Below are 14,841 nucleotides of genomic sequence, written 5' to 3' on the forward strand. Positions count from 1 at the left end.
ATGAGTTCTTAAAATATTTCAAGCTAGTGGTAATGTTTGTGATTTTCAAAATCAAAACCACATTTCCTACAATCACTGACGCTTGTTCTGAAAATAATGTATCAAAACCGAAAAATAAGTTGTGAGAGATCTTTCATTCTTCTAAGAGAAAATCAAACATGTCCCTCTAACTGTTAGCCAGGCTCAGCCTCAAACACTAAAGTACAGTGTAGAAGACGGCCAGACTAGCGTGTTTGTAGCATACACATTGTTCAATTATTAAGGTAGCTTAAAGGGTGCACGATACACACTACAAACTATTTTTCTATTCTCTTGTTTCTGTTATTACATTCTGACTTCCTCTTTGTATTTTGACATGCGTATGAATACCCAGCTGCTCAGCTGTGTGTTTCCCCAGCTGTCTGCCGTGTACCTGTCCTGAAGTGTTTCTGACCATGTCGTGGTTGTGTGCTTCTATGTCGTGGTTGTGTGCTTCTGGCAGTGAATGAGAAAACTACTAAAGTGATTGAGGCAGCGTTCCAACATGCCAGATACCCAAGTGTGAAGGGAGAGAAGTCTCTGGTCTTTATAGGCAGAGTCATATACGGTCTGGACAAGTAAGTCGACACACACAATCTCACACATAGACAGGAACAAAATGTCCTTAAGTCATGTAATGATTATCTATCCATCCACCCAGTTTGGAGATTCACAACCTGTCAATCGGTCGGAGTGCATTTGAACTGCATCCAGGTGAAGGCATCGCCTTGGAAATAGGCAACGTGTCTGCGGTCTTCAGAGGGACCATCCAGTACGGATACGGCAGCTGGCTGTGAGTCTGAGTTAGTGTGTGATCAGCAACAATTCATATGTTCACATTCACATTCAAAATCCTGTGATTGTCTGAGAAAAACAAAAATAGTACGAAATAATCACAAAAAATGATATCAGACAAGGTATATACTGTGGCACGGTGTTATAATATGACTTGACTAACTATTAATGCCATTTAAGGTCCACATGAATATTCAATTAAGGAAAAATAAGAACTACACGATAACAAACGGAACTAGCTGTAATGTTTTCCAGGTCGGTTGTGAAAGACTTTCAAATGATAAGACACAGCCAGGTTTCAGTGTGACAAAGAAACCGATGTGATTGTCTGATACCAAATATTTTGTATTATTATTATTAGGATACTCCACACTACAAATACCAACCTGTCCAGAATCACTCAACGTGGATATCATTGCCTCTCATACAAACTTCCAAACATGCACACATACGTGATCTAATTCCATCTGGACTCCCGGACTCTGGTCATATTATCACAATCACTGTAAATGCTTTATGTTATTGTCTGTATGCATGCCTCTCTATGCTATTTCATCGCACTACTACAAAGGAAAGAAACATTTTTTATGGCTGGCTATTTGATTTGTTCCTTCAACTAGTGGGGCAACTTGTAAGTTGTTGTCTGTAGGAGTCATTTGTGATTTGAGGATGGGATATGAGTGAAGCTATGAAAGCCTTGTTATTGTTGTTATTGCCCTAAATGGTATTTCTGGACATGATCCTGGAAAGTGATGAAGCAGTTATTGTGGAACATGTGCTGCCTCTTCGTTTCCTTGTGGTGAGGGAGAATGCTGTGTTGTTGAGTAAACAAGGTTGTGCCATATTGGTTTGTATTTACAAGATGTCATTTTGAATTTATTGATTTTATAAATTTTCCACCAATCTTTCAGTTTTTTTGAAGCATGCATGTTGTTTTATGGAGGGACTGAGGTTATACCATGGAGCGAATCCTTTGTTTTACTATCTTCTTCTTTAGAGGAGCAATAGAGTCTGAAACATTATTCAGCTATTGTTCGGACTTAATGATTGTTCTCTATTTGTGCTAGTTTTAAATGAAGCTTTAGTATTTCTGGATATTCTGCAATTGCCTTACAGAACAGGGGTTCGGATCATATTCTCAAATTTTGGACTAACGTTGCAAGTTGCATTTTACAAGAAATTCCGTTGGTGCTAAAGTGTAAGAGGTCGTTGGTGTTGTGTCCACTGCATGTCCCACTGATGACACTGTTACACCTCTCCTGTTCCTGTTGATTGAGCTCAACGTTTTGATTGTTGCTCTTTCAACATTTTCCCAGTAAATTGATTTGTATTCATTTGCAATTTGTATTTCTTTTCATCTAGTGTCAACGTTGCACATTCAATTGACTTTGAAATTGAATCTCAGATTGACCTCGGAATCAACCCCAAACTTTGTGAGTACCTTATTATTGTGTCCGTGTTCATGGATTGAGGCGCGATAGAAAGGCACTAAAAACAGTGCTTGAGTTGGACCAGCAGTCATTTCTCATTTTTGTTAACATGAGTCCTCATACTTGCTAGTGCACACCATTAACTCCTGGCTGACCCAGGTGTACCTTTGGCAAAACTCTTCACAAAGCCAAAAGGTTAACAGTGGCAAGATGTTTGCATTGACATGGATTCAGTAAGATACAGTCACCAATGAGAACCTACACGTACTTCATGTAAATGAACTCTAACGCAACACGTGTTGCTTAATATCTGAACTAAACTGGAACAGGGACGTAGTTTCATTTATTTATTTGACCCCAGCCTCCGTACTGAGTGAGACACTAGAAGCTAACCCTAGTTCTGTTAGCACAGACTGAGCCCTCTGCTGGACTCTATGCGGAATACTTTCCTCCAATCACCCCCTGAAGATGTGCAATAGGTGGGGGACGAGTCTGTGTGAGAAGGAAGTGATGACTTCAGATTAGTTGTCATCGTTACTGTCAGGGAGAGGCATGTTTTATTTCAGCAAACTGCCTTATGTTTATCCATGATGCTTCATCCAAAGCTGTGGTGTAGAATCCAAAATACTTCGCCACGTTACTTTTTTAGAAGGTAGGCAGCTGCTGCCTCAGTATACTGGAACATTGTTGTTCTACTTCAAGCACTTATATCAACCAACTGTCTTTATCCTCAGCGGATATGTTCTCCCATCTGCTCTGTTATTTCTGTTTGTCTCCTCTCAGACTGCAGAGACGGTAAGGTAGCAGCAGACACATCCGACTGTTATCTTCATCTTCACAAGCTCCATCTGCATCTGCAGGGTGACAAAGAGTAAGTTATGAAACAGACCCCTGATGGGCTGTCAACAGCACAACAATAATATGTGACCATGCTGTGTGTTTGCTATATTAGTATGTGACCATGCTGTGTGTTTGCTATTTCTGGTCAGACCAAACTGGCTGAGGAAGGTCTTCACCGACTTCATTACCTTTACTGTAAAACTGGCCATCAAGGGACAGGTGAGGGCGAGAGAACAGAACTACAGGAGAGGACATGCTGATTAGCATCAACCATACAGGTTATAACAGGTTATAACCATACAGGTTATACTGTAGCAGTGATTCGTCTGTTCTCAAATGCAGATTTGTAAGGAGATCAACAAGGTGGCAAACATACTGGCTGACTTCATACAGGACACAGCAGGTGTGAATCCATAACTTAAATAAATACTGGTCTGATTCGTACAAATATTTTCTTTATCTGGGATGTCTCTTAATATTACTGTGTGTGTGTGTGTGTGTGTGTGTGGTGTGTGTGTGTGTGTGTGTGTGTGTGTGTGTGTGTGTGTGTGTGTGTGTGTGTGTGTGTGTGTGTGTGTGTGTGTGTGTGTGTGTGTGTGTGTGTGTGTGTGCGTGCGTGTGCACTTACAGGTCAGTTCCTCAGTTATGGAGGCATCAGTGTGGACATTGGTGGAACTGCTGCTCCTGTCATCAATGCTAACTACATAGAATCGTACCACAAGGTAAATAATAGCTGTATAAAAATAAAATGCACAAACATATCTCATAGCGATTGTCTTGAAATCATCAGACAAGAAAAGTCAAATAAAAGTACTGTTAAGACTTTAAGACATTAAGACAGGCAAAAAAGGAGAAATGGTCAACTTTGTCAAACATTGCTGATACGATTGTTTAGGGGAGACTGGACTGTAGTACATCATATCCAATGGAACTCCAACTGTTGGTCAGTCCTCTGCCCACCCCAATCATTTCTATTCATTGTATCCCCTCCCTATCATACCTGCATAGCAGTAGTGTTCAGAGTTCTACGGTTCGTATTGAAGTGTACATGTCGATCTTTCTTTTCGGTGTAAGAGTTCATATAGTTGGCTTTCTGTTCATCCCTTGGCTTTTTCATTTTTTTTTCATAAATCTTACAGGGGCTGACCAACTACAACAACGCTTCCGCTGTCATCAATGACTCTGTATTCCACCCCAGGCAGCTGACTGAAAACAGGATGCTCTACTTTTGGGTCTCAGGTCAGCAGATGGCATTACAGGCATTACATTGTCCTTTGAGTTTTGGAAGTAGAGGTACATTAGAACGAAAAGACACATTATAAGTATCCAACGATGTGTCAAGTCTCAATGCTCTGGTTTATTTAAGGATTCAAGTTCTAGATTTGATGTTAATAACAATGAAAAACTGTTGGTCATGACATTTCTTTACAATGGAATCAATTGCATCAAAATAATTCTTTGCATTGATATTTGTATTTAGATATGGTATCCGTGTAGTCAAGAGTATTTATGCTCAATGCCGACCTTCAGTGCCAGTGCAGGAAGAAGTGTAACCTTCAAGCCAGTGGCGGCTGGTGGAAAATGTTCTAGGTAGGGCCATCCTATCAATTTCAGCAAACATCCCAGTATGACTTAATGCAAAAACAAATGTAAATGTAAAACACGCATTATTACTTGGCAGTTAAATATTTAACATGTATTCCAACACGAAAACAATCAGTAAATAACACTTATATAATATAATATAACATGTTTATTCATTGAGATGCCCCTATGGACCTTGTTATAGGAGCTAAAGATCAGGAGAAGTAAACATGAAGTATAATTATGAATACTGATGTTAAATTAAGCTATGATGAGTTTTCACTGTTAATTTAACATCTCTATTACATGTTGATGCCTCCATGACCAAGTTAAGCAGATGAGACTGAGGACAACTATGTAGAAGAAAAGATGTTCACTTTGCATAATATGTAGCTTGACAGAGTTCTCCATGTGTGTCCTGGTGTTCTCATGTTTCCTTACCTCCTCATCCCTCACTCCCTACCCTGGTGTTCTCATGTTTCCTTACCTCCTCATCCCTCACTCCCGTAACTGTCCGTGCTGGATCCGTCCCCGTTGTTTAAAAAAGCTAAATAAATTATTAGCATGACATCATCCAGCTAGCCAAACCTGTCTGGTGTACAGTAGAGAAGCTTCGCATGTACTGCTTCTCTTTACCGCGAGTCTGCTGTCTGATTGTGAGGTCAGGCTGATCTGATATCAGCTCTTTGGCTGCAGAATCTCCACCAAAGTTCTCCTCTCAAACGGGTCTTGGAGGAGTAGTGCTCGCGCTGGCGCTCGCCTGTAGAGACTTCTCCTGACGAGAACACGCAGCGAGGGGGGCCTGATCGTTCTGGCCCCAAGCTGAATCTATTTGAGGGCGCTGATTGGCTAAATTGTATGTCACTCATTTATATCTTGAATCAGCAATTGGCTAAACTGCTTCATAGACCCGTCTCTTTTGGGCCAAAACGATTAGGCCCCCCGAGCTGCGCGTTCTCAGAGTGTCTACACACAGACAGAGAGCACGAGCAGAGAGCACACAGACAGAGAGCACGAGCAGAGAGCACACAGGCGAAGAGCACGAGCAGGAAAAGCATATATTTTGCGCAGATATCATATTTTACACACATTACTGGGTACATTCCATAGTTCAAAAACACAAATATTGACAATTTGTATAATTTATGATTATTATAATTATTTTATTTTTTTCCTTTTTTGTGTGGCTCATGGTGGGGCCATGCCCCATGGCCCTCTATTGACCAGCCGTTACTGCTTCAAGCAGCAAGGTGGAAGATGAGGGCAGGGTCGGGGAGGCCCTGACCTTTGTTGTGGAATATCTCTATGAATAGTCGGGAGAAGAGTGTAAAGTGTTTCTTATCAATGTCAAATGAAACAGAGTCTGGATGAACAATCAAAGTTGTAATAATAATAATAATAATAATAACTTTAATTTATATAGCGCCTTTCGGGGGACCCAAGGCCGCTTTACAAGAGTAACAGTTAGACAAAAACAGTTTAGACAAACAGTCAGAAAAACAGAACAAGTAAACTAGGGGCCGAAAGCCTTGGCAAACAGATGGGACTTGAGGGCCCTTTTGAAGGCGTCCAGAGTGGAGATGTTGCGGATCACCGCAGGGAGATCGTACGTACTGGAGCCTGTCCAGGGTTTTGTTGGGTACCCCGAACAGGACACCATTGCAGTAGTCCAAGCGGGAGGTGATAAATGCATGGACCAGGGTTTCAGCAACAGACTCCGAGAGTGACGGTCGGAGTCTGGCAATGTTCCGGAGATGAAAAAAGGCAGTTTTGGTGACGGACTTGATGTGGGACTTGAAGGAAAGGGTGGAGTCCAGGATGACACCCAGGTTGCGGACTTCAGGAGATGGGGAGATGGAGCAGCCGTCAACCTCGAGGATGAAGTCACCCACCTTCCGGAGCAGCGCCTTGGGTGCCACAACCATGAGCTCTGTCTTCTTGGTGTTGAGTTTGAGAAGATTTGATGACATCCAGGTTTTTATTTCATGCAGACAGTTGACAAGGGACTGAGGGGGGAACTGGGAGGATGGAGTGGTACTGAGATAGATTTGAGTGTCATCAGCATAGCAGTGGAATAATAGTAATAGTCAATTTATTTGCTTGCAAGCAAATGAGAGAGCAGTCCTCAACAGACACGTATCGCAGAGTCTTGTGAGGAGTACCCTAAACTCATCTTCATGCATGCTACCTTTATAACCACAGACAAGAGAAAACAGCTGAAACAGGCAAGGGGAAGAATGATGGGAGTCAGACATTTGTGTAAACTGTGCAATGTCTGGTATATTCTCTGCAACAGCAAAAGTAGGCCTGGTTCTATGTCGAGGCCATATATGGCCTGCAAATGTCTCCTCCTGTGCTCTTTGACCTATGTGAATGTATATGTTTATGTGGAGTTTTATGTTAGACCTATGTGAATGTTTATGTTGATGGTGAGGTTTATGTTAGACCTATGTGAATGTTTATGTTGATGGTGAGGTTTATGTTAGACCTATGTGAATGTTTATGTTGATGGTGAGGTTTATGTTAGACCTATGTGAATGTTTATGTTCACATAGGTCATATGGATCTGCTCTCTCCTGGATTAAATCATATCTCACAAACAGACAACAGTTCATCAGTATCAACAACTGTACCTCCTCCACTGCTCCTCTGTCTCAAGGCGTCCCCCAGGGTTCGGTGCTTGGTCCTCTTCTGTTCATCCTCTACTTGCTCCCTCTTGGTAACATCATATGTCAACATGGACTTCACTTTCACTGTTACGCCGATGATGTTCAACTCTACATCTCCACAAAAGCCATCACCACTGCTACTCACTCCACTCTCACCAACTGCCTCACTGACATTAAATCATGGATGCAAACCAACTTCCTCAAACTGAACTGCGATAAATCTGACATGATCATCATCGGTCCCAAATCCCTCACTAAAACTAGTCACAACTTCTGCCTCACCATCGACAGCTCCACTCTGTCTCCCTCCCCACACATCCGAAACCTTGGAGTCATGTTTGACAGCAACCTCTCCTTTGAACACCACGTCAAACAAATCACCAGAACTGCCTTTTTCCACTTAAAAAACATTGCCCGTCTCCGCCCATCACTCTCCTCATCTGCTGCTGAAACTCTGGTCCATGCCTTCATCACCTCCAGAATTGACTATTGCAACAGCATTCTTTACGGCACATCATCCAAAATCCTAAATAAACTCCAGTACATCCAGAACTCTGCTGCTCGCCTGCTCACCCACACCCACTCCCGTGACCACATCACCCTGTTCTCCAGAACCTCCACTGGCTCCCCGTCCCACAACGGATCAAATACAAAATCCTTCTCCTCACTCACAAAGCCCTCCACAATCAGGCCCCCTCCTACCTCACTGACCTGCTTCACCACCACACTCCATCCCGCCGGCTCCGCTCCTCTGATGCCTCCTGTCCCTTCCGCTCAGGACCAAGCACCGGACATGGGGCGACAGAGCCTTCTCCATATCTGCCCCCTCCCTCTGGAACTCTCTCCCCAAACACATCCGAGACTGCACTGACCTTTCCACATTCAAATCAGAAATCAAAACTCACCTGTTCAAAACTGCTTTTAATGTGTGACTATTATTGTGTACTCTGTTTTTAGTGTATTGTTTTTATATATGATGATTTTAATGTAAAGTGTCTTTGAGTGTCATGAAAAGTGCTATATAAATAAAATGTATTATTATTATTATTATGTTAATAGGGAGGTTTATGTTACAGCAGGCGCTGTCCGTCTAAGGAGAACTAAGCAGAGAGCAGAATAAAAACATTTTTTCATATTACACCTTTCACCTGCACATTCTGTGACAGACCTGCAATTCATTTGAGCAATTTTATTAACTGTAACCTGAATCTTTTCCTGATCTTTTAGTTGCCTAACCTCACCATTACCATCATCTTCCTTCTTCGTCAACGATATTGTTTCGATAGAAACTTTTAGTTTGGTTAAATTATGTAGACGCTTGATTTTCAACAGAATATGTTTCTATATGTCGTGAACACATGGAATCACCTTTGTGATGCAGTCACCATGTCCAGATCTTCTTTCCTTGTGATTTAGAGGTGTTTTTAAATTGTGTCTGTTACTGCTCTATAACTTGTGTTGAACCCCAGACCAGGTCTTGAACCCCATGTTCACTGCTGCCCACCAAGATAGCCATCTCCAACTCAACATCTCTGGAGCAGAACTCACTGTAAGTACATCACTTTCAAATATGGCATGTGGTATGTTATTAATACAATTGGTACTTACTCCTGAGACATGATTGGAGCTTGACTAAGATTACAAACCTGAACTATGCTTTGTGCCTGAACTATGCTTTATGCTTTTGTGACACCTTTCCTAAGCAGGACATCTTGTCAGATGTTTCATGTTAAATTGTGGCTGTTTTATCTGTTGTTGGGACTTAAATTATATTGATAAATGTGATTTCAGGAACTATTCAAGACTAATCTCTCCAGTGCAATGCCTGAATTCATTAGAGAGGTAATATGGAAAACCTGTTTATCTCTGCAGACACAAACACATACACCTGTGTAAGGCCAGATGAGACGTATGAGACATATTGCCTTTGTGTATTTAGTGTCTGCTGGAATCAGGTTCTCCACAGCTAAGAGTGTGGAGTTCATCTGTTCCCGACCTAAACACCTCCACCTCTGGTACGACTGTCTGGGGGACGGCCTCTGGGGAGCTTGACTGTGGGACTCAAGAAACACCAATACTCTTCTTTAAGACGGCATGTTGCCTTTGTCTTCCTTGCTTTCTTCTGATAGAACATTCATCAGACATCTGATTGAAAGTCTACCACAAGACATTCTTCCTTCACTACACCATGGAGCTTTTGTTGAGAATAAAACTCAGGTTGAGGAGAAAACTCAGGGGAACAGACTTAGGTCGAGGCGTTTAGCTCAATTCAAGCAATAAGGTTTATTTGTAACAGAAGTATTATGTCCAGCAGTTAAACGTGCACGGACCTAGAAAAGTTCACTCTGTAGGAGCGAATGAAAAGCTAAAAGGCGCTTAGACAGAGTGCGCGAGCCGTGAATAGGTTCTTCGGATGGAAGCCTATTGGTTGAATACTAAGTAGGAGGCGGATCTGTTTCTATCTAACAGACAGCCTGTTTGAGCACTGGGCATTTCCGCCCACACTGGCTCACGTCCGGGATCCGCCTTCTCTGGAACGTCAGTGTGTGTGAAATGTTGATGTAACAGCATATTGTTATGTTCGGCCGACTAGATAAGCTAGGTGCTAGATATGCTAGGGCGCCTCTTTCTATCTCTAAGATGGAGCCGGCAGTTGAAACTAGTTCTCTGTAAGACTATGTGACATTTAACTGGGGCAAAAGCTATCCTTCAGAGTTCTAGTATTTTCCACTTTGTTCAGGCGAGTGCTAGAGTGCCCCACCTGGAGTTTTTGACCTTCGTGCACTAGAACTCACATATCCGCGTATAAGCTGTGTTTAACATTGAATGAATGTATATTTCATTTACACTTTCTATCGTGTAGTGTGGTACCAGATACTTTATCAAACCCCCGATGGGGAAACTGAGTACCGCCATACATTTCGGAAGGTGAGACAATACAGACACATACACATGACACATCTCAAGGTAATACAAGAATGGGAGAGAACAGCACTGAATAAATGGTGTAAACATCAATGTGACTGTACTGGTATATGACATCAACATATTCATGGACACCAGCATTATCTTGATCCTCAGTACAACCATAAACCTGGTCATCAACCGCAGACCACAGTCAGTGACTTCTTCATTAAAAAAGTCAACAGCAGCAGGGGCCAAAGGCTTCCTCAGTCTCTCTGAAGAGTACGTGGGCATAATACGTTCATTATTGACTGCATCTTCCACTGGCCTGTTTGCCCAGAAGGCAACCAGCGGGGCTCCAGCAGAAGTTCTTTGATGTTATTTTGGTGGGTCGATTTTTGGACGTGCTCACTAAGCCGGGTTTCAGTGAAGCAGAGGAATGCGGATCTGCAATAGTCTGTTTGTTCTGTTCAGAAGCAGAAACTCAAGCATCTTGTTTGCCAGAGAGCGGACGTATTGATGGGAGCGCTGTTCAAAATCCCTGCTGTTACAATGTAGCATACGCTCCGATCCATTTCCCTTTCCTGCATCTCCTGCTAATCCCATAGATAGCGGCTGCTCCTCTGTCTTAAAGCGCAGTAAAACTTTCTGGGTCGGTAAAAAGTGGGATAAAAGCACATTGTCGGATGTTTAGGAGTTCCTCCCCGGTGAGTCTAACCAGAAAAGGAGAGCAAAAAAAGGAACAAATAAACAGAGAAAGTACAAGCCAGCCACAATGAGACTCCCGTAGCGCCATCTGGGTGAGCTCAGTGCTTGTCTTTGAAGATGTAGCGAACAAGTAACCTGTTTTTACAAAGAACCATCTCAGAATCCGCCATTGGAAACAGGGTTTGGAAAAGGGCAGGCACTTTCAAAAAACAACCTGCTGGACGACTCGCCCTCAGAGGCAACATTTTTGGTTTTGGGCTACATAAATAAATTGAATTGAAATGAACAATAAATAATTGAAAATCAGTTGAAATTATGAGTTGAAATCAATGGATAAATAGTTGAAAGGTGCAGCGTCTACAGAACTCAAAATCAACATTTCAGTAGTCGGACAGCTTACTGTTCCACTTCAAAGTCAGCTGATATGAAAACAATTGGAACATGATGGTGGGTCTTGATGACAGGTCACTTCTCATCTACGCCTTCAAGCTTAATAATGCCAAAGGCTTTGTTGAAAAGTGAAAATATGACCAGTGAGTGATTCTTCTTTGTTTTTGATGTGTAGGATGTGGCCATTGACATCACAGCTTCCTATGCTGACAAGAAACTCTCCCTGCATGGTAACCGGTCAGAGTAAGACCTTTCTTCTTACATTGCTCAAGACTTAATCAGCATTGAATGACCTGCCTGCAAATCCAAGGTTACAACATGTGCATCCCTATTTTTAGTCCATCTGAAATTTAATTCAGCATACATACCCAAAGGGGTCTAAGTCATATCATTTGGTTTGGACAGCCCCCCCCCCCCCCTCATCTTTGCATTAATCATGCAGAAAACTGCTTGTTCTGCATAAACGTAGATAGAGAACTTGTTTTCACACATCGGCAGATAGTCACACTAAAGATGTCAGCTTGCTCCAAACAAACCATTTCATAAGTGTTTTTTTCGTTGTTCTGAATGTGACACTCGAAGGTGAGGTGAAGCCTCGAGTCATTGATGTAATAATTGTTCAAATGGGAATAAAGGCACAAATGTCCCCAATAGAATTTGCACTTGGTGGTACACACAAGTAAGTTAATGTGGAGAACTTGGAACAGAAGTTCAAACACTGTTTCCTTCACCTTCACACATCTGGCACATCTGTGTTAAGTTAATCAGATTGTTTGAGTGCATGATTTAAAAAGTTACAGAAATTCTCGAATGCAACCTTACCAATTCAGAATATATAATGTATACACCACTATATCAGTTCCAATCCCTCGTCCATGTCCTGTACTTGGTGTGTGTGAGTGTGTGATGGTGGTCCTCCTTCCTTTCTAGGGTCTTTGTATTACAAGCTGAGCTGTCCTCACAAAATCAAACGGTACAGGTGAGTTCTGCCCCATTCGTGCTTTGCTGTTATGTGGGGCGCATGTTGGTTTTCATGCAATTAAACCAGTTTGTCTCCCACGGTGGTCAGCCTCAGAGAGCCCCCTGTCGCTACAGCGGCTCGCTCACTGGATTGTTGATGCAATCTTCAGAAGTTGATAATAAAGGGGCCTAAGGGCACATTCCACTAGGGCCAACGCGTCCTCTCTGCCACTGTTCAGGTGTGAGTCTGGCCTTCTCTTGGTCTTCTACTTCGGCCTTGCACCAAAATGCCACAGACTTTCAGCAACTATGAATAGAAAGATATTTTAAAAGAAAAGGTTATAAAATGAAAAGACATTTTGAGACTGGTAAAGATGCCATAATGACCAGGAAAAGCCAAACAAACCCGCCAGAGCGAGAGATGGAAGAGTAGAATCCTAACGAACTACAAAGTGTCATCCAACACCATCCAAAATGTGGAGATACCAAAGAGTAACTGTGGCAACCTCCCACCTGCCAATTTAATCTTTTGGTAAAGTGCTGCGCGACACAAATCTGCCATTTCCTTTGTGTCACTTGGCACAACTTCTTTTTCTGACAGTCGGGACAACAGTTCAAAGGTCAACTTCAGAGAAGGAAGACTAATTGGGAAGATTTAGACCTGAAGTAGGATCTCACTTAAATTAGAACTAATATGAAACACTTTACAATGTTCCCTGGTGCTTCTTATACTCTCAACTGCTGAATGGTGCATTCATCTTCGGAACAAAATTGAACTAATAACGTCAAAGAACCAATTTAATTGGTCAATGTTCAATGACATCAGTCACTTGATCTATGGTCACATAATCCTGTTTACTCATACATGGCTCATTGGTCTTCATTTGAATAATTTTTTCATCTCATATTCACGTCATTCATTTTAATCCTCATTCATTCATTTATTTTTCTGTTTAGTAGATCCGTGTGTAGTTAATAGATCAATAAATATGTAATTTATAAAAAATGGGATGACATGATTTTGTATATAAAATAATTAGCTGCTGTAGACCATGTCAAAACTCCATACTTAGACTTAATTCATTCATTTTGAGTTATAATTATCTTTAGGTATTTAGATATTAATTAATTATTAATATTTACATTTGCTACAAGCAATAACCTTTTATAACTAAGTGTTTTTCTTGCCTAACTTTTGTTTATGTGGTTGTTTTAAGCTAAACTTTACTAAATACGTTTTAACCCATTTGGAAACAAAAGTGCATATTATAGTATTTAATTACTATTCTGACAACAAAAAATAACCAGCAACACAAAAGAAAGTATTTTCCCCGCCCATTTGAATCATTTTCATTCATGTCACTTGTTCAAATGATACTTGTGTGTTTATGTTTGAGTGGACTTGTTGAATCACCTCTGCTTCTTTTTCCAGCTGCTAGATGAGGATCACGGGGAGTTTATAAAAGAGAAGCTGTGGAGAAGATAGGCATTCCCAAGGTCCTGTCTGGTAAGAGAGATATGGATAATAACATAAAACCTGTCTATTGACCCCACCAACATAAAGCATTCTCCTAGAATGTCTTCGATAAAATGACTGTCAATGTAGCATTTACAAAATAAAGACTGATATGAGAACTTAGTACTCAGTACTATAATTAAGGCAATTGCAATTCATTTTATAGAAATGACTGTACCAATTTTTTAAATGAGCTCGGCAGGAGTGCATTTAAACAAATGGTTCCTTGCAGCCGAGTTCCTCCTCAAATGTATTCATTTTCAATCGTTGACTGTTGCAAAATTGGTAATTATTGTTTTATTTTTGATAGGTAGTACATGACCAATCATTATCAACAGCATTGCTCAGCAACAGCAGGATCAGAATGTAGCTTCACGATATGAAAGTAGAAGCTGTAATGGTTACATGTTGCATGGTGCTTTGTTCCAGCTCTGGAGATTGAGCTAACCAGGCTGTTGGACAAACAGGGAGCTAACTTATTCGACATCTTCAACCCAGAGGTGCTTCCTCAGGATGTGAGTGTTCTCTTTTTTCATCTTGTCAAGTGTCCTTTTTTATATTGTAATTCATTGCACTTCATTGTACTTGGTAGTTACATTGCTACTCTATTTTCTGTTCCATCTCTGTGCTGTAGGGCTTCGTGGTGATTCAGATGGATTTTGGTTTCCCTCATCACCTCCTGACTCAGTTCCTTAGGAAGACTCTACAGTGACGATGCAACCCTGAAGCAATTTGGGCCAGATTTGTTTTTAGTGACTTGCCTACTATGCTGCTGTAATCCTGTAAATGTCCCCGCTGCGGGGCTAATAAAAGGATTATCTCTCTTAAAAGTGTTGTTCATATTAGAAAAAAGTACCCTTCCAAGTGATTATCGATATTACGCGTAACAACATTTTGATGTACATTTGTTGAGATAAAACCCCTTTCTTTGCTGTTTTTTAAACTCTATTTAACAAAGGTGTAGACAAGCCTGTCACTGATTTTCTCACTGGTGACCATGATGAGTGCGTGACACAACATTTGGAAA

General features: G+C 41.4%; 1 pseudogene across 1 annotated transcript in view; it reads left to right on the forward strand.

The window, feature by feature from the left end:
• The window catches only part of LOC306795302 (cholesteryl ester transfer protein-like), a 14,819-nt pseudogene extending 242 nt beyond the window's left edge, over positions 1-14,577 (forward strand). The window contains exons 2-17 of the transcript in view: positions 482-596; positions 680-811; positions 2,176-2,246; positions 3,027-3,114; positions 3,233-3,302; positions 3,426-3,486; positions 3,714-3,805; positions 4,223-4,322; positions 8,806-8,885; positions 9,128-9,178; positions 9,276-9,428; positions 11,514-11,581; positions 12,269-12,311; positions 13,731-13,805; positions 14,244-14,329; positions 14,449-14,577. The product of the transcript in view is annotated as a cholesteryl ester transfer protein-like (transcript). The remainder of the gene's footprint in view (positions 1-481; positions 597-679; positions 812-2,175; positions 2,247-3,026; positions 3,115-3,232; positions 3,303-3,425; positions 3,487-3,713; positions 3,806-4,222; positions 4,323-8,805; positions 8,886-9,127; positions 9,179-9,275; positions 9,429-11,513; positions 11,582-12,268; positions 12,312-13,730; positions 13,806-14,243; positions 14,330-14,448) is intronic.
• Positions 14,578-14,841: the final 264 nt, after the last annotated feature.

This window comes from Melanostigma gelatinosum, assembly GCF_949748355.1.
Source record: "Melanostigma gelatinosum genome assembly, chromosome: 1".
Classification (NCBI taxonomy): Eukaryota; Metazoa; Chordata; class Actinopteri; order Perciformes; family Zoarcidae; genus Melanostigma; species Melanostigma gelatinosum.